Genomic DNA, 19,953 nt, shown 5'->3' on the forward strand with positions numbered 1-19,953 from the left:
CACTCAGCCAGAGAGAAAGCAAGCAGGCAAAGAGCACAAGCTTCCTTCTTCCATGTCCTTCATATAGGCTGCCAGCAGAAGGCATGGCCCATATTAAATGTGGATTTTTCTTCAAAAGATTTGAATTAAAGTTTTATCTTTTTTACTTCTAAAGATACAAATTGAAAATGGGTCTTTCTACTTCAAATGCTTTAATTAAGGAAAATATTCCTTCTAATATACTCGGCCACTTAGGTTTTATTTAATTCCAGATGCAGTTAATTTAACAACCAAGAATATCCATCACAATGACTATCCTTGGGCTGCCTGTGGCTCACTGGCTATGATTTGGACACCCTTAATTTAGAGCTCTTAAGACAAGACCACAAACTTTAAATCTACAATAAAATAAAACTACTCCATTGCTTTTTTTCCATAAACACACAGAACTTTGTTTTTGAATTCACAACAAAAACCTAAAGGCTGAGTAACATGAGATACCCACAGAAATCAATTAGTGACACCAATTCTCAACACAATTAACTATGTTAAAGTGAGCAATTCTGGGACCCACAGACTATTAGATGCTCAGCAGTATTTTTGGTTAGGGTGTCCTAGAAAACATCAATGTTTATGACAATCAAGTGTGAACTGTTCCAAAGATGGAGGAGGAGGGGTCACAGTAATCAAGCTCTCATCAATCCATGTTTATAGGTGTCTACTCGTTTTGTGTTTAGCCACTAATGGAAACTAGCCATTGGATGTTCCTCATATATACCATCTTGGCCCATTTCCTCCCCTCCCTTCCAGCGTGCTTCTCTTATTTGAAAACTCACTTCTCTATCCCCATATCTGAATCACCTTGCACTTAAAAATTCCTAACCCTCTTTAAAGACTGGAATTTGTCACAAAAACCACAAGACTTGTTTCCAGACTGCAAAAATGATTTGCACCTCTTCCCCAAGTGTCTTCTGGCTGCAGCCAGAAGTACAGTCAGTGCCACTCCATAATGGTAATAGCACATTTCCATGTCTAACAGCTCAACATGTGGTCTCCTTCAAGGGAAGAAATCTGCTTTTCTTATTTTAATATACTCACATTACTGGAGTAAATTGTACAGTTTCTGATAGAAAAGTAAACTTAGGATTTAGTGAAAGAGAAGAAGCTGTGGAAACCAACAGGTAAGTGGTCAATGATGGCAAGAAAGAAACAGGAAAACAGAATGTAAATTATGAAGTAGGAAATTTGTACCCCAAGGAACAAAAAGCATAGCATTTATTGCAGTAGGGATTAAGTAATCCAACTCCTACTTCAGTAAGAATTCAGCCACCATTTAGTGAACAACTGTAGGTAATGATCTTAGAACAAACCGTGATGAGTGGATGTTTTGTCTTTAGAATAATGATTAAGAGAGTCAACTTGAATACCAGACAGAAAACTATTAGTGTCCCACTTAAGCAGTGTTTTGCAACTCTTTTTCTCAAGTATTCACATTTGTGTGTGTATGGGGGGGTAGCGTGCATATGCCAGGGCAGTATGATGGAGGACAGTGGATAAGATTGTAGTGTTTGCTCTCTTCTTTCACATTTATATGGGTTTTAATGGGTGAACTTAAGACACCAGGCTGACACAGGAGAGTGTCTTTGGATGCTGAGCCACCTCACCAGCACAACATGAGCATCTCTGGAGGAAATAAAAATCTGTGCCTGATTTAAACCACCAAAGATTCTTTGATAATTGATCTGAGCAACTTGATAGTCTTAACAAATATCCAAATAAATGCTTATATTTATTTGAAGTTGAGAACTAAATACTAGAGAGTAATTAGTTAGTTACTAAATAATGCAGTAATGATGCTGCATTAGAGAAACAATGGTTGGAAACCTGAACTTTTTGTTCATCTCCTACAGGAGCTCAATCAGAAATACTAGGGCTGGATCTATCATGCATCAAGCTCTTTAGATCCTTCAGATGAGCTCCACAGTTTAAGAAGCACAGTTTAGTGATGCAGTGGTGGTGGTGGCACTGATTCACCAGCTTTTTTTTTTTTTTTTTTTTTTTTCCGAGACACAGGGTTTCTCTGTGTAGCTTTGGAGCCTATCCTGGCACTGGCTCTGGAGACTAGGCTGGCCTCAAACTCAGAGAGATCCGCCTGCCTCTGCCTCCCGAGTGCTGGGATTAAAGGCGTGCCACCAACACCCGGCTTCACCAGCTTTTATATAAAAGATGTGTAAGAAAAGCATCCAGCAGCTGATGGAAGTAGAAGCAGACACTCAAAGCTAAACACTGAACTGAACTGGAATCCAGTTGCAGAGAAGAAGGAGTGATGAGCAAAGAGGTCCAGACGAGGCTGGTCAAACCCACAGAAACAGCTGACCTGAACAAGGGAGAGCTCTTGGTCCCCAGACTGATACCTGGGAAACTAGCATGGAACTGATCCAGACCCCCCTGAATGTGGGTGTCTGTGAGGAGGCCTCAGAAATCTATGGGGCCCTTTGTAGTAGACCAGTACTTATTCCTAGTATAGGAATGGACTTTGAGAGCCCATTCCACATAGAGGGATATTCCTTCATCCTAGACACAGAGGGGAGGGCCTAGGCCCTATCCTAAAGGATACAATAGACTCTTAAGCCCCCTCCCATGGAAGGTCTTACCCTCCTGGAGCAGAAATGGTATGGGATAGGTAGGGTGATAGTGGAGGGCAGGGGAGGAGGGGATGGGGAGGGAACTGGGATTCACATGTAAAACAGTCTTGTTTCTAATTTAAATAAAACACTTGAGAAAAAAACTAAAGTCAATAGTTGAGTCATTTGTCCCCGCCCCCCCCCAAAAAAAAAGAAAAGAAAAGAAAATCAAGTTGGGATCAAGCTTTCTCTGCAGCTGAGCAATAGAGCGTGCTAGAACTGCTTCTTCCTGGCTTCCCCTTCTGATTCTATTTGGCTGTGCATTTTCTGGCTTTCACAGCTCTGTTCCTCTTATTAATACGTAGATGGCCCCCGGCTTATGATACATTAAGATCCCTGAGCTCTACAATGGTATGAGAGCATGCTCATACAACCTTTCTGGTTTTCATTTGCAGTTCAGTATTCAGTTAATGACATAGCAATACCAGCACTTCATTGTAAAATAGGCTTTTGTTAGATGAGTTTGCCCAACTATGAGCTAATATTAAGTGTTCTGTGATTGTTTAAGGCAAACTAGGCTAATCTATGATGTTCAGTAGGTTAGTTCTGTTAAATTTTCTCCTGACAACATTTTCACTTTACAATGGGCTTATCAGGTCATAAACCTATATTAAGGAAAGAAATGTCTTCTGCATTAATTGTGTTTCTCAAGCAAGTTGAGATGCCACAATCACCTTGACCCTGGCTACAAAAATGCCGTGATTTTTGACAGAGGAAGGAGAAGTACAAAAAGAAAGGCTGAGTAACTTTCCTAGTGCTTCCTAGATTTTAAACAGAACATCTGGGCACTATCCAATTTTTTTGTTTCTATATTATAACTCTGTGGTTCAAAACTTCTGTTTACTTCAGATAAACTGTCAAAGCAAGCTTGAAGAGGAAAATGAACTAACAAAGGCTTTCTGAAAATCAACAAATCATGTTCTGAGTCCATTATATTTTCCTTAACAGCAGAACTTTCTGAGCCTAGCACCACTGGAGAGGGGCTTTATATTATCTGCCTTCCTATGTATTTTTAAATATACTTTAACTAGAGTCTGATGCTACAACTGGTCATAATTATGCACTAATAATGTGCTAAATTTGATTCAAAGGAATAAAGACGTTTTGAGTTCTTCAAGGACAAAAAAGCCTTCAAACCTCAAAAAATGCACATTCTTTGAATTCCCACTGTTCAAAAATATCTAACACATATTTTTTCCCTCCTATTTGAAGGGAAATTCTCCCAGGGTAAGGAAGTTTTCCAAGTTTTGGGAAGGAAAGAATTTTTGTTTAAATAAGATGCCTTAAAATAGAGGGACATCAGAATGAGGCTATCTTCTTAGTTCTAAATTCTCTTTTGCACAGAATTGACTTTCTCCAAATGTTGTGATCATTGATACACATTTCTCTTTCATAACCAAATAATTTAGGAAAACTTTGCATGCTAAACACTCTGACACCCACAATTTTGCTAGCATGTGAATGCTCTGGCAAGCTCTTCTGTCTAGACAGCCTTCCATTACTTGGGTGTTTAATAAAAATCATGCTTTCTAAATATGCTTATCCACTTGTGTGTTTTCCTTAAAAATTCCTTCCACACAAACACATTACTTATTCCTTTTGTAGCCACACCTTCTTGGAGAGCTCTGAGCTGCTAACACATTTGACTTCCTCTAAATGCGCTGTTGACTCCTTTGTTCATTCCCATGCAACATAGTCTCTCTTTCTCTCCATCATTTTGCATCCTTGACTAAAAAAATTACAAAATGAAAAGACTGTGCAAAATTCCCACTATACTTCCTCTCCAACTTATTTCATGACATTTCTCAATTTTCTTGGATGTTTCTGTTGACATTTGGCCCATTTGGAAGAGGGTTAATAGAAACCTATTGCAGTACCAAGATAAAATAGAGAAAAGAGTATTTATTGACCCTGATACAGTTTACAGTGTGTAGCTGGTCTAGTTCAGCACTACTAATGTTTTAGTTTTCTATAGTAATACAACTCCATTGCCATGACATAATGTGCCTTCCCAAACTGATTGAAGATTCTTGATGACAACTGTTATGTCTATCTGTTCTAACTCCAGGGATTGTTAATGACCCTGAGTGGCTATCTGTTTAATAGGCTATTAAGCATATCTATTTATATAGGGAAAGACATTCAGTTTCTGGTTTATCTTCACTGTGGACTTTAAAACATTCAAGTTCTGTGTTCTGTAGATCATAGATTTCTTCAGCTCATGATCTGGCAGGGAGGTTTCTGTACTGATAAATAAAATTAACAGAAAAGACAGGACAAAATGATGGAGAGAATGAAGGAGGAAGGAATTAGGGAGGAATATGGGGAAGGAAAAAAGAAGAGAGGGAAGGATGAAAAAAAGAAAGGAAAAAAGAAAGGAAGGAAAAGGGAGAGAGGGAAGGTGGAAGGAAAAAAGAAGACAGGGAGAAGGAAACAAGGAAGGAAGAAGGAAGTATGGAAAGAAGGGAAAGGCACAGGAAGAAAGGATGGAAAGAAGGAACGAATGAAGGAAGGAAGGAAGGAAGGAAGGAAGGAAGGAAGAAAGGGCAGAAGGAATGAAGTAGCCATTTAAAGCTTCAGTGGCCATAATAATTTAACCAAGCTTTTGTCATCTTTCATAACCACACACATTTGCATTGCTTTTTTGCTTCCAGCATCAACCACAGCAAACTGTGTATTCATTATTATGTGAGGAAAGAGAACTGGCTCAGGTCAGTTCATCCAGTCTGTTTTAAAAAGATACTGAGCATAATTTGAAGCTGTTGGTTTTCTTGATAATTTAACTTCTCCCCTGAAGGAAGTAAATCTTTATACTAAACATTGTATATTTAAATATATGTGTGTGGTAAAATATTTAAACATTAATTTGAAAACCTAAATTGTTTTTATATTTTAATATTTTTTTCCATTGAGTGGTCCATTGATAGACATTATTCATTGTTAGAATTTGTGCTTCTTCCAAGAGTTGACACCAGTAATAATGACTTAGTTTTCCTATAATTCACAGGTACATACCTTGCATTATAGGAAAATTACTTTTCAAAATTATTGTAAAAAATATAATACTACTTTTTTCATTATCTTTTTAAAACAGTGCACAGATATTTGATAGAACAGAATGATCTATTCTTATCTCTTGCTTTATTTTTGATTTTTGAGGCAGTTTCTCTGTGTAACTTCGTAGCCCAGGCTGGCCTCCAACTGACAGAGATCAGCCTGCCTCTGCCTCCCAAATGCTAGGAATAAAGACATGTGCCACCACCTCCTGGCTCATCTTTCGTTTTTTATAAAGTATGATCTTCTATGAGTCACTTTGAAAATATCAGTGCTGAATCTTACTGTAGTCTCTAGTCTTAGCTCTCAGATAACTGTTTAAATGGGCTTTATTGAAGTCCAGTCTTTGAAATTGTCTTCTCTTTCTGTACATCTACCTCTGTAAATTCCTAGGTTTTTCTCTCTTCTACTTCTTTTTATACAGAATCTTCTTGTAAACATTACTTTCAAGCTGTCAAGGCCAAAGGAGTAATACAGTGTACTCCAGGGATCAGAGAAGTGTATCACATAGGCACAGGAAGATAAGGATATAGGCCCCTGCTGTGTTACTTATTTATACATCATGGCTGCAGCTTCAGCATATCCCTGTGATTTTTTTTGCTATAGACAAGAGTCTCTTGGCTACTTTGCCATCTGCTGCTAAACTAAAGGATGTTCTGATGAGGTATGGTTTTCAAAGAAGTAGTTAGGCCACCAAGAACTCATTCAGCACACATTTCCAAAACAAGCATTTATATTTATAACTTGAAAACTACGTCTAATTAAAAATATTTTAGGAAGTGCTCTGAACAATGACAAGAATTTTAAGAATGTTTTGCTTAACATGTTATTCTGACCACATCCACCATTTCTAATGAATTTAATGAAGTTGTTAATTCCTGGAATGTTTGCTTTTAATAATACAACTCATCAAAGGATAGAATTTTAGTGTAGCTGCCTTGAAATATTTAGATTTTTCTAGTCCCCAGGTAACACAAGTTAAGACCACATCCCACAGTGACACTTAAATTAGATCCACGTGTATTATTTAGAACATGGGGAGAGGAATGAATGTTCAAATATCAAAATATTTATCCATTTGTCTTGCCATGATGGAAAGTCATAGACTTTGCATGTGAACAACTTAGTTCAAACAAACAAATATCACTCCATCTATCTGTCTACCTTTTAATTCCCTAAAGCTGATGGTAATAATACCTATTATTCTGCATGGAGAGAAACCTAAGTCAGTGCTTTGCATACATAGATATTCTATATAAAGGTAGAGCAAAAGAGCCTGGATTCCCTGAACTAAAGCTAGTTTATCTATGTGCCACACTCAAAAGAATGTGTGTGCTATTTAACTTCTGCATTGAACTCTCTTCTCTACCAAAAAATAATAAAATATAATAAACATTTATAATTAGAATTATCAAATAATTTCTACCCCAAGCCTAGGACATTTCACTGACTCAAACAAGTGCCCAAAGAATGCTAAGTAAATTTCTTGTGGGCTGAAGATTCTTCTGATATTCAAATGATATGATCTTGGTAGAAAGTGAAACCATGTTTCCATGATATGTAATCATGAGGATGAACTTTCTATGCTCTCAATGAAAAAAAAATGTAAGCTGCCTTTGGGAAATGTGTGTTATAAAAGTACATGTGTGCTTATGCTCAGCATTGGATATTGGTAGCTGGTAAGATTGTGTGTGTGTGTGTGTGTGTGTGTGTGTGTGTGTGTGTGTGTGTGTCTGTGTGTCTGTGTCTGTGTCTGTGTCTGTGTGTGTCTGTGTCTGTGTCTGTGTCTGTGTGTGTAATGTGGTATCTTTTGATTTACAACATTAGTTAAATACAGTTTTATTTCTTTGTTTATAAAATTGAGATAATGGTGACATGGGTTAAGAACACAGGCTTTGAGTTCTATGATTACCTTTAACTACAAGAAACGCCTAAATAAATGAATCATGAAGACATTGTTACACATGGTAAGGGGAATATCAATGGAACCAGAGATTATTTGATGAATTCTATTACCATAGCTTGGGTATTTGAAACCCAATTTATGCATTTACCTAAAGGGGAGATATTATTTCTGGCAACTGCATGTGTTTTGAACCCTGTTGTATCTGGGGACTTTCCCACTGAGTTAGCCCTGTCCTTCTAAGGCCAAAATTTGGAACTGTCTCTCAGTCTCCTTTGAAGATTGCCCAGCAGCCATGCATTCCTGCTAGTTCTAAACTCAGGTCATACGTTAATGGTTAAAAAGGTGATTGCTACACTGACCTGATTTTATTTCAATGTTAGTGACATGATGTCTGGTATTTTTTCTGGTAGAAACATCTAACATTTTAATAAAAAAATTATATATTCATAACTCATGAAGGGAGAAAAATAATTAGCATATTGCTTACAAACTATTTGGAAATACATTTGAAATGCAAACACTTACGCTATATGACTTGGAAGTCCCCTTATAGAGATGTTTTATTTAAATGTGAAATAGTCACAAAGACGTATGTGTAAGATGCAAGTGAAGCATTAGACCACATAAATACCAAAAGTAAAGAAAAGCTTCAAGTTATTAAAGTTGATTTAGATAAATGAATACTACCAAATTGCTAAAATTATGTTTCTGAAGGGATTTTAATAACATGGAAACACCTCTATTATACTTGAAATAAGAATTAAGGTAACAAGATTATCTTTTATTGAGTTTCATTCTGCTAAATGCAGAAGAAAAGATGGGAAAGGATGGAAGTCAGCAAACATTTTATTCTGGGATGATTTAATATAGTTTTTCCTGTTTTAGATACTTATGCTTCTAAATTAAATAATTTATAACTACAATAAGAGTTCCCCCCAAATTAATTATATCTACAAATAAGAAGTGTTTTAGCTGAACTCAGTTTAAAAATAAAATGTTAAGTGAAATGAAACCACCACCCTCCTTGGAGCAACTTTGATGGGGAGTTTGTTTTTCACTTTTCTACTGGTGTTCTAAGGCTCACAAAAACACCTTAAACTGTGACCTCATAACCTCACTTTAGGCCCTACCTCTTGGAGATTTCATGCCACATCTTATGTTACTGCAGTGAACAAACTTCCAGCACAGGAACCACTGGTAGACAATTCAATATATACCATATCAACTATGTAGGATTCAACTTTTTGCAGAATCCTGTAATTTCCACCTGTCTGCTTTGCCTTGTGTTTACACTGCCACTAGTCTTTTCTTTTCTCCCAATTTCTACATCTTGTGTGTTAATATTCTGCATTACACAATATGATCAGGCTTGCTCTCATAGCTCTAAGTTTTTCTAAGTTATCTTTTTTTTTTATTAATTCAAGTTAGGGAACAGGCTTGTTTCACAAGCTCTCTCCCTCTCCATCCCCTCACCCCCATCCCTTTTCCCCCACACCCAACCTACCCCCCACCCCATCCACCCACCACTCCCAGGTAGGGTAGGGCCCTCAACTGGGGCTCTGCAAAGTCCACCAAATCTTCCTGTGCTGGGCCTGGGCCCTTCCCCATGTGTCCAGGGCCAGAGTATAACCCTTCACTTGGGATGGGCTCTCAAAGTCCTTTCTTACACAAGGGAAAAATGCTAATCCACTTCCAGAGGCTCCCTGGAGTGCAGAGGCCTCCTTATTGGCATCCATGTTCAGGGGGTTGAATCAGTCTTGTACTGGCCTCCCAGGTAGCATCTGGAGTCGATGCTCTCCCTTGTTGAGGCCAACTGTTTCTGTGGGTTTCTCCAATCTGGTACAGACCCTTTCAATCTTCATTCCTCCCTCTCTTCAACTAAATTCCAGATTTCAGCTCAGTGTATTTCTGTGGATGTCTGTCTCTGCTTCCATCAGCCACTGGGTGAGGGCTCTAGGATGGCATAAAGAAGAGTCATCAATTTCATTTTAGGGGAAGGGCTTTTAAGTTATCCTCTCCTCCATTGCCTGGATTGTTGGATCGTGTCATCCTTATAGATCTCTGGAGATCTCCCTAGTTCCAGATCTCTTCTCAGACCTATAGTGGCTCCCTCTAATATGGTATCTCTCATCCCGCTCTCTCTCCTCTATTCTTTCCCCTACTCAATATCTCTGCCCCTCCATTTCCTCTCCTCTACTCCTCTTCTCATGCTGTTATTGTGGCAGCACCGTCTCCCATACCCTCATGCTCCCAATTAGCTCAGGAGTTCATGCCACTTCCCATTCCTGGGGTCTATTTATCGCTTAGAGTCCTTCATGTTTCCTAGTTTCTTTGGTGAAGAGGATTATAGGCTGGTAAACCATTGCTCTATGTCTAAAATTCATATATGAGTGAGTACATACCATGTTTATCTTTTTGTGACTGGGTTACCTCAGGATGGTTTCTTCTAGTTCCATCAATTTGCCTGTGAATTTCAAGATTCCATTGCTTTTTTTCTGCTGAGTAGTACTCCATTCTATAAATACACCACATTTTCTCTATCCATTCTTCAGTTGAGGGGCATCTAGGTTGCTTCCAGGTTCTGGCTTTTACAAACAATGCTGCTATGAACATGGTTGAACATATGTCCTTGTTGTATGAACATGCACTATTTGGGTATATACCCAAGAGAGGAATGGCTGGATCTTGAGGTAGACTGATTCCCATTTTTCTGAGCAACCGCCATACTGATTTCCAGAGTGGTCTTACAAGTTCACACTCCCACCAGCAATGGAGGAGTGTTCCTTCTTCTCCACATCCTCTCCAGCATAGATTGTCATTGGTATTTTTGATTTTAGCCATTCTGACAGGTGTGAGGTGGTATTTCAGAGTTGTTTTGAGTTGCATTTCTCTGATGGCCAAGGATTTTGAGCACTTTCCTAAGTGTCTTTCAGCCATTTCAGATTCCTCTGTTGAAAATTCTCTGTTTGGTTCTGTACCCCACTTTTTAATTTCATTGTTTGGTGTTTTGGTGGCTAGCTTCTTGAGCTCCTTGTATATTTTGGAAATCAGCCCTCTGTCAGATGTGGGGTTGGTGAAGATCTTTTCCCATTCTGTGGGTGGTTGTTTTGTCTTATTGACTGTATCCTTCGCCTTACAGAAGCTTCTCAGTTTCAGGAGGTCCCATTTATTAATTGCAGTTCTCAGTGTCTGTGCTACTGGCGTGATGTACAGGAATCGGTCTCCTGTGCCAATTTATTCAATGGTAATTCCCACTTTCTCTTCTAGAAGATCCAGTATGGCTGGATTTATGGTGAGATCTTTGATCCATTTGCACTTAAGTTTCATGCATGGTGACAGGTATGGATCTATCTGCAATCTTCTGCATGTCTGAATCCAATTGTGCCAGCACCATTTGTTGAAGATGCTATCTTTTTCCATTGTTTAGATTTAGCACCTTTGTCAAAAATAAGGTGTTCATAGGTGCGTGGGTTTATATCTGGGTCTTCAATTCGATTCCATTGGTCTATCTGTCTATTCTTGTGCCAATACCAAGCTGTTTTCACAACTATGGATCTATAGTAGAACTTGAAGTCGGGGATGGTGATGCCTCCAGAACATCCTTTATTGTAAAGAGTTGTTTTGGCTATCCTGGGTTTTTCATTTTTCCATATAAAGTTGAGTATTTTTCTTTCAATGTCTGTGAAAAACTGTGTTGGGATTTTGATGGGGATTGCATTGAATCTGTAGATTGCTTTTGGTAGGATTGCCATTTTTACTATGTTAATTCTACCTATCCAAGAGCATGGGAGATCTTATCATTTTCTGGTATCTTCTTTAATTTCTTTCTTTAAAGACTCAAAGTTCTTATTGTACAGGTCTTTCACTTTTTTGGTTAGTGTTACCCCAAGATATTTTATGTTGCTTGTGAATATTGTGGAGGGTGATGTTTCCATGATTTCTTTCTCATTGGTTTTATCATCTGTATACAGTAGGGCTACATATTTTTTTTGAGTTAATTTTGTATCCTGCTACCTTGCTGAAGGTGTTTATCAGCTGTAGGAGTTCCCTGTTAGAGTTTTTCGGGTCACTAATGTAGACTATCATGTCATCTGCAAATAGTGAAACTTTGACTTCTTTATTTCCAATTTATATCCCTTTAATCCCCTTTTCTTGTCTTATTGCTCTAGCTAGAACTTCAAGTACAATATTGAAGAGGTATGGAGAGAGTGGAACAAAGCAAAACACCCTTGCTTTGTTCCTGATTTTAGAGGAAACGCTTTGAGTTTCTTTCCATTTAGTTTGATGTTGGCTATTGGTTTGGTGTATATTGCGTTTATCATGCTTAGATAAGTTCCTGTTATTCCTGTTCTCTCCAAGATCTTTATCATGAAGGGATGTTGGATTTTGTCAAAGGCTTTTTCAGCACCTAGTGAGATAATCATGTGTTTTTTCTTTTTCAGTTTGTTTATATGGTGGATTACATTGATGGATTTTTATATGTTGAACCATCCTTGTATCCCTGGGATGAAGCATACTTGATCATGGTGGATGATTTTTCTGATATGTTCCTGGATTGGGTTCGCCAATATTTTATTGAATATTTTAGCATCGATGTTCATGAGGGATATCTGTCTGTAGTTCTCTTTCTTAGTCATATCTTTGTGTAGCTTGGGTATCAAAGTGATTGTAGCCTCGTAGAAAGAGTTTGGCAATATCCCATCTGCTTCTATTGTGCGGAACAGTTTGAGGAGTAGTGGTATCAGCTCTTGTTTGAATTTCTGGTAGAATTCTGCAGTGAAGCCATTTGGCCCTGGGCTATTTTTTTGGTTGGGAGGCTTTTGATGGCTGCTTCTATTTCGTTAGGCGTTATGGGTCGATTTAAACTGTTTATCTGATCTTGGTTTAATTTTGGTAAGTGATATGTATCCAGAAAACTGTCCATTTCCTTTAGATTTTCAAATTTTGTGGAGTACAGGCTTTCAAAGTATGATCTGAAGATTCTCTGGATTTCCTCAGTGTCCATTGTTATATCCCCCTTTTCGTTTCTGATTTTGTTAATTAGCATGCTCTCTCTCTCTGCCTTTTGGTTAGTTTGGCTAGAGATTTGTCTATCTTATTGATCTTCTCAAAGAACCAACTCTTTGTTCCATTGATTCTATGTAATGTTTTCCCGTTTTCTACTTTATTGATTTCAGCTCTCAGGTTGATTATTTCCTGGCGTCTACTCCTCCTTGGTGAGTTTGCTTCTTTTTGCTCTAGTGCTTTCAGTTGTTCTGTCAGTTCTCTAATGTGACTTTTCTCTAGTTTCTTCATGTGGGCACTTAGTGCTATGAACTTCCCTCTTAGCACTGCTTTCAGAGTGTCCCATAAGTTTGGGTATGTTGTGTCTGCATTCTCATTAGATTCTAGGAAGTCTTTAATTTGTTTTTTTTTTTTATTTCTTCCTCAAACCAGGAATGGTGCAATTGGGTGTTATTCATTTTCCAAGATTATGTAGATTTTCTGCCATTTATATTGCTGTTGAATTCTAGCTTTAATGCATGGTGATCTGATAAGATACAGGGGGTTATTTCAATACTTTTGTAACTATGGAGGTTTGCTTTCTTGCCTACTATGTGGTCAATTTTAGAGAAGGTGCCATGTGGCACTGAGAAGAAGGTATATTCTTTTGAGTTTGGATGGAATGTTCTATAGATATCCGTTAACACCAGTTGGGTCATTACTTCTTTCAGATCCTTTGTTTCTTTGTTAAGTTTCTGTCTGGTGGTCCTGTTTAGTGGCATAAGGGGGGTGTTGAAGTCTCCTACTATAAGTGTGTGTGGTTTTATGTGTGGTTTGAGCTTTAGTAATGTTTCTTTTACAAATGTGGGTGCCTTCGTATTTGGGTCATAGATGTTCAGGATTGAGATTTCATCTTGATGGACTTTTCCTGTGATGAGTATGAAATGCCCTTCTTCATCTCTTTTGATTGATTTTAGTTTAAAGTCTAATTTGTTAGATATTAGGATTGCTACCCCAGCTTGTTTCTTGAGCCCATTTGATTGGAAAATCATTTTCCATCTTTTTACTCTGAGGTATCACCTCTCTTTGAAGTTGAGGTGTGTTTCTTGTAAACAGCAGAAGGATGGATTCTGTCTTCGTATCCATTCTGTTAGCCTATATCTTTTTATGGGTAAGTTAAGACTGTTGGCATTTAAGGATATTAATGTCCATTGTTCATTGGTTCTTGTTTGTTTTGGATTTATTGTTGGTGGTGTCATTGTGTGTGGATTTTGCCCTCCTGCTTCTTTTTTTGTTTGGCAAAATTAGATTATCTATTGCCTGTGTTTTTGTGAGTGTAGTTATGTTCGTTGGGTTAGAGTTTTCCTTCCAGAACCTTCTGTAGTGCTGGATTTGTGGATATGTATTGTTTAAATCTGTTTTTGTCGTGGAATATCTTGTTTTCTCCATCTATAGTGACTGAAAGTTTTACTGGGTATAGTAGTCTGGGTTGACATCCCTGCTCCCTTAGGGCTTGCATTGGATATATACAAGACCTTCTGGCTTTCAGAGTTTCCATTGAGAAGTCAGGTGTGATTCTGATTGGTTTGCCTTTATATGTTACTTGGCCTTTTTCCTTTGCTGCTCTTAATATTTTCTCTTTATTCTGTAGGTTTGGTGTTTTGATTATTATGTATCAGGGGGACTTCTTTTTGTCATCCAGTCTGTTTGGTGTCCTGTAAGCTTCTTGTACTTTCATAGGCATATCCTTCTGTAGGTTGGGGAAGTTTTCTTCTATGATTTTGTTGAATATGTTTTCTGTACCTTTGAGCAGTGTTTCTTCACCTTCTTCTATACCTATTATTCTTAGGTTTGGTCTTTTCACAGTGTCCCATATTTCCTGGATATTTTGTGTTAGGGATTTGTTGGACTTGAGGTTTTCTTTGGTTGATGAATGTATATCCTCTGGTGAGTCTTCAATAGCTCATAATCTCTCTTCCATCTCTTGGATTCTATTAGTTATACTCACTTCTTTGGTTCCTGATGGTTTATCCAGTCTTCCCATTTCCAGCATCATCTCATTTTGTGTTTTCTTTATTGTGTCTATTTCAGCTTTCATGCTTTGAACTGTTTCAAGAGCTTCCTTCACTTGTTTGGTTGTTTTTTCTTTGGTTTCTTTAGATTCTTTAAGAGATTTGTTTATTTCTTGTATTTTTTGGTTTGTCTTTTCCTCCATTTCGTGTAATTTTTTGCTTGCTTTTTCTTCTATTTCTTTAAGGGATTTCCTTGTTTCTTCTTTAAAGGTCTCTATCAATTGCTGAGATAATTTTTGAGATCTATCTCTTCTTCATACACTGTGTTGGGCTTTTCAGATCTTGCTGGAGTGGAGTTCCTAGATTCTGGTGATGTCATATTGGTCTTTCTGTTGTTGAGTGAGTTCTTATTATGTCTTCTTCCCATATCTTCCTTCCAGTGAGTGCAGGAGTGGTCTCTCTCTCTTCTCTTGTTACCCAGTGGTGTGTGTGGGCCAGGAATTCAATGTGCACAGCTCTGGACCTTCTTTCCTCTACTGGTAGTCTCCTCACTCTGAAGGAATTAGGCTTCCATAGGGGTCAGGTGTGTGTTGGGGGGGCAGGAGGGAGGAGTGGGGTGTTTCCAGACTCAGGGAGTTCCTCACTGCCTTGGCAGGTCTACCCCAAGCAGGAGATCGGGGTGGATGGGGCTTTGGAAGGGAGTTGGGTAAGAGCAGAGGATCACTCACCTCGTTGTGGATTGCTTGGCAGAAAGGGAAGGTAGATTGGCCTGTTCCCAGGTTCAGAGAGCTCCTCCCTGCCTGGGCGTGTCTACTCCAAGGAGGCACAGGCCCATGGAGATCTGGGTGAATTACATTTTGGGCAGGAGTTGGGTAAGAGCAGGGGCTCACTCACCTAGTTGCAGATCGGTCGGGCGGAAAGGGAAGGAAGAGTAGCCTTTTCCCAGATTCAGGGAGCTCCTCCCTGCCTGGGCATGCCTATTCAAAGCAGGCACAAGCCCGGGAAGATCTGGGTGAATTATGCTTTGAGCGGTAGTTGGGTAAGAGCAGGGGCTCACTCACCTCGTTGCTGATAGGTCGGTGGAAAGCTAAGTTATTTTTTTTAATTCTTTAATTACTATTCATATTTACACATCCATCTCCCCATTCCCCCACCCTCCCATCCTCTCATTTTTCCCACCAACTCCCCCCAACAATCCCCAAACTCCTCCCCAGGGATAGTGAGTTCCTCCACCAGGGATCTTCAAAGTCTGTTATATTGTTTGGGGGAGAGCCTACACCCTCCTTGCTGTATCTGAGCTGCAATAGAATCCCTCTATGGGGAATGGGCTCCCAAAGTCCATTTGTGCTCTAGGGGGAATAGAGGAGGGCAAGAAAGGAGATGCCTTGATAGAGGGAGACAGTACAAGTATGGAGAGAGGTCTGGGAGATGGGAAATGTTAGGGGATCCACAGGGATGACCCCAACTAAAAAATCCAAGCAGTGGTGGAGAAAATGCCATTGATGCCCTTCGATAATGAGAATGGTGTCTACCTTTGTTACCATTCCTAGAGCCTTCATCGAATAGCTGTTTGAAGCAGAAACAGGTACCCACTGCTAATCACTGAACCATATCCCCGGAATCCAATTGTGGAGAGGGAGAAGGGATGAGCAAAGAAGTCAAGATTGTGCTGCAGAAACCTGTATAAACAGTTGACCTGGCCTACTGAGATCATGGAGACCCTAGTCAGAAAGCTAGGGAAACAGCATTAGACCCAACCAAGCCCTCTGAATGTGGGTGCAATCTAGGAAGCCAAGACAATCTATAGGATCTCTAACAGTGGAGCCAGTTTCTAAGTTATCTTGCAAAATGAAATTAATATGGAGTATTAACATGGGAAGATGTTAAAGGATAACTCTAAAGAGGCTGGAACAGGCATGCTCCATCGGCAAACGTGCTTGGGGAATGTTGTGCATGAATTCTTCTTTCCCAGACTCACACATTCTTTACATTATGGCTTATGAGAAATTTTTCAAGCAAACAAAAGCAAACCAACACAACATGTTTAGCTTGGATTAAGGACGTCCCTAAGTGTATTTAATCACAAGACACATTGAGCAGACACATAGACCTGTCATCATCTTGGTTTGCCTCTGTCCACAGAAGGCTCTTCCAGTCTATGACCCTGTAGATTATAGTCAGTCACACAAACCCCAGAGTAGTGCTGCTGCAGACAGAAATTATCAATCCAGTTTTAGTTGCACTTTTGCATAAATGTAAAGATGTAGGTTTCAGTGAAATATTTATTATTCATTGATAATACACTTTAAGGTTTGAAGTACATGAATTGCAATGACTATTAGAAAAAAATAGGACATAGATTTGTCTACATGTCAAAAATATAATTCATGTGTAAGAGAAGAATGAAAAATAAATGATTTATTTCAGAATTAACTAAATTTCAAGTTAAAAATATGGGAATACAAGAAGCATTACTAAAGAATAATGCCTGATAATAAAATAAAATTAATAAACCAATTCATTTATGTCTACATAATTTTCTTTTGAGAAAAACAAAGATCATGTGTTTTCATATAAGTAACATAGAACTGATGAGGCATAAAATTAAATGCATTTATGAATCACTTAGAAAGATCATACATTCCTTACCTTTCAATGAATTTTGAAAAAAATAATGTTTTGTTAATTCTTTGAGAATTCCTTACAATGTATTTTGGCCATCTGTTTCCCTGACTCTTCCTTACCTACCCACCATTGTGCTGCTTAATTCTCTCTCAAGTCTGTGGGGTCCAATTTGTGCTGGCCAACTATCTTTGGGCATGGGGCATATCCTGGGTTGTGTTTGGTATACATTGGGGGTAACAACTTTCTCTATTTCTCTTCCTCTTAGCACATATTAAATGGCAATAGTAGCTCCTGAGCTAGCAGCTTCATGTCCACCTCTCCCACTGCCATGTTTGGAATTTATTTGGCTTAAGCTTGTGCAGGTCTTTTTTTACCTTCTTACAACCCTGTGAGTTCTTTTTCCATCTGTACTATTATATCTGGAAAACACTGTTTCCTACTTTGTCTTCTTCCACCTTGTGGGAGGGACATGACATAGACATCCATATAGGAGTGAACACTGCATTCTCTAGTTCTCTGCACACTGAGCAGCTGTGAGTCTCTGTGTTAATTATCATCTGCTGCAAGGAGAAGCTACTGAGCAGTGCACAGTTCATTTTTCTAATATTTATGGCATCTTAGTTTTTCTTTTATTCTAAAGAGGCACAAGTGTTTTTTATTCAACTTTTCAATGAATTTCAAGTTCACACAATTAAGTATATAAAAAAAGTATAAAAATAGTAAGTTTAGGCCGGGCGATGGTGGCATTCACCTTTAATCCCAGCACTCAGGTGGCAGAGGCAGATCTCTGTGAGTTTGAGGCCAGCCTGGTCTCCAGAGCGAGTGCCAGGATAGGCTCCAAAGCTACACAGAGAAACCCTGTCTCAAAAAACCAAAAAACAAAACAAAACAAAAAATAGTAAGTTTAGAAACTATAATGTTTGCTACATATACTCTAAAAGCTACAATAAAGTCTGAATAGAAAGCTTCAATCATACATGGGATTCTTCTATATTTTAATATGTATGTTAGGCATGATTTTTGAATATTAAATTATACAAATTGCTGTGAAGGAAATGTCAGTTGCAGAAGCATTGCCTGACTTAAAATAAGTTATCCGTAATTACCAGCTTTCTTTCCTTGGACAAATAACCTAATCTCTCAGGTTTAGTTTCTTTATTTATAAAATTACCACAATATAGAAACAAGGAATGGGATCACATACCTTTAAGCTCAGCACGGGAGAAGTATAGGCTGAACAATATCTGGGAATTTGAGGCCAACTTGGTCTACATTATGAGTTCCAGGTCGGCCAGGGATACAGAAGGAGTAACTGTTTCAAAATAAATTAGTAAGTGAAAATTATTTTAATAGTCATAGTACCTACTTGTAGCATCCTTGTAATGAACAATCAATCTGAGATGTCTAGCATAAATTTCAGAACACAAATGCAATTCCAAATCTAATCCCAGCCGCAAAGTGGATATATCCCTTATGGATCTTCTTATGTCCAGTATGTGCTGTTTTTGGAAAGAACATTGCTCTGGAGCCTCTATGATCTTTAGATCTAATTAAGGGAGTAATGGGTCAAATCTGTTTGGTGTGTGCGTGTCTGTGTGTGTGTGTGTGTGTGTGTGTGTGTGTGTGTGTGTGTGTGTGAGTGTAAATTTTCCTGTAAAAAGCAAAGTGTAAAACCTCCTCATTCATATTCAAATGTAAACATCTACTTAAAAGTGCAGTAGCCAGATTCTCATGTAGTTGGCATCCTGTTCATGAACAGCAGCAGTTTTTATTCTCATGTGCTATGTAACAGTTTCCCATAAGGCAGCAGTTTATGCTCTTTGCTAGTTGTTGCTGTAGCAGCTTAAAATGTTGGCATTACATATGGGTTTATAAGATGCCTGAAGAGTTTTAAATATTCAAACACATTCCTGAAGATTCAGAGAGAAGACTCATCCCACTGGGGACTTAGAAATGATGAAGTCTAGTGTAGGGGAAGGGTGTCTACAATCATTATGACAAATAGCTATTTTGAATCTGCCACTTTTTATCTGCTCAGCTCTTTGCTGCCTCAGTTTCTCTGTCTGTAAGATGAAACCCGATCTCTACAAAGTGGTTGTAGGATGATATATGTAGTACAATTACACGATTATGCTTGTCTAATAATACAGTATGCATTCAATATCTATGCATTTTTATTATTACAAGCTAATCTAGTACATTTGAGGATAAGAAAACTAAGTCACAGATTAAAATGCTGTCCTGGATGCTAAAGAAATAATTACAATCAAGTAGATTTACTCTGATTACCCCTCCTTTCCTTAACAATTGCACTGCAACAAGAACAACTGTAAAGCTAATCTTAGCTGCTTTAGTCATTCTGTTTGATTAATCTCTCAGAAGCCCTAAGTTACAGTGGCTTAGTTTTCAAAGTAAATTAATATTTTTAAGCAAAAGTTTATGACTCTGAGGTTTTTCTGGTAGCTGAGACTAGAAGAAGATTTCTACAATATAGAAAACTCACATTGATAAGATTTAAAAATACTTATTAATTGTGATATAAATGAGTAAAATGTATTCTAAACCCCTTGGGGGTAAATCTATATTCTTTCCATTGCTTGTTTTCCAGAAGGAGAATCTTCATCAGCCCTCAGCAAGGGGGCATTTGTTCATGACAATGGTTGCATTTGGAGCCTGCTGTTAGCATTTCACCTGCAGAAAAGAAACTGCT

This window comes from Cricetulus griseus (genome assembly GCF_003668045.3).
Source record: "Cricetulus griseus strain 17A/GY chromosome 1 unlocalized genomic scaffold, alternate assembly CriGri-PICRH-1.0 chr1_1, whole genome shotgun sequence".
NCBI classification, from domain to species: Eukaryota; Metazoa; Chordata; class Mammalia; order Rodentia; family Cricetidae; genus Cricetulus; species Cricetulus griseus.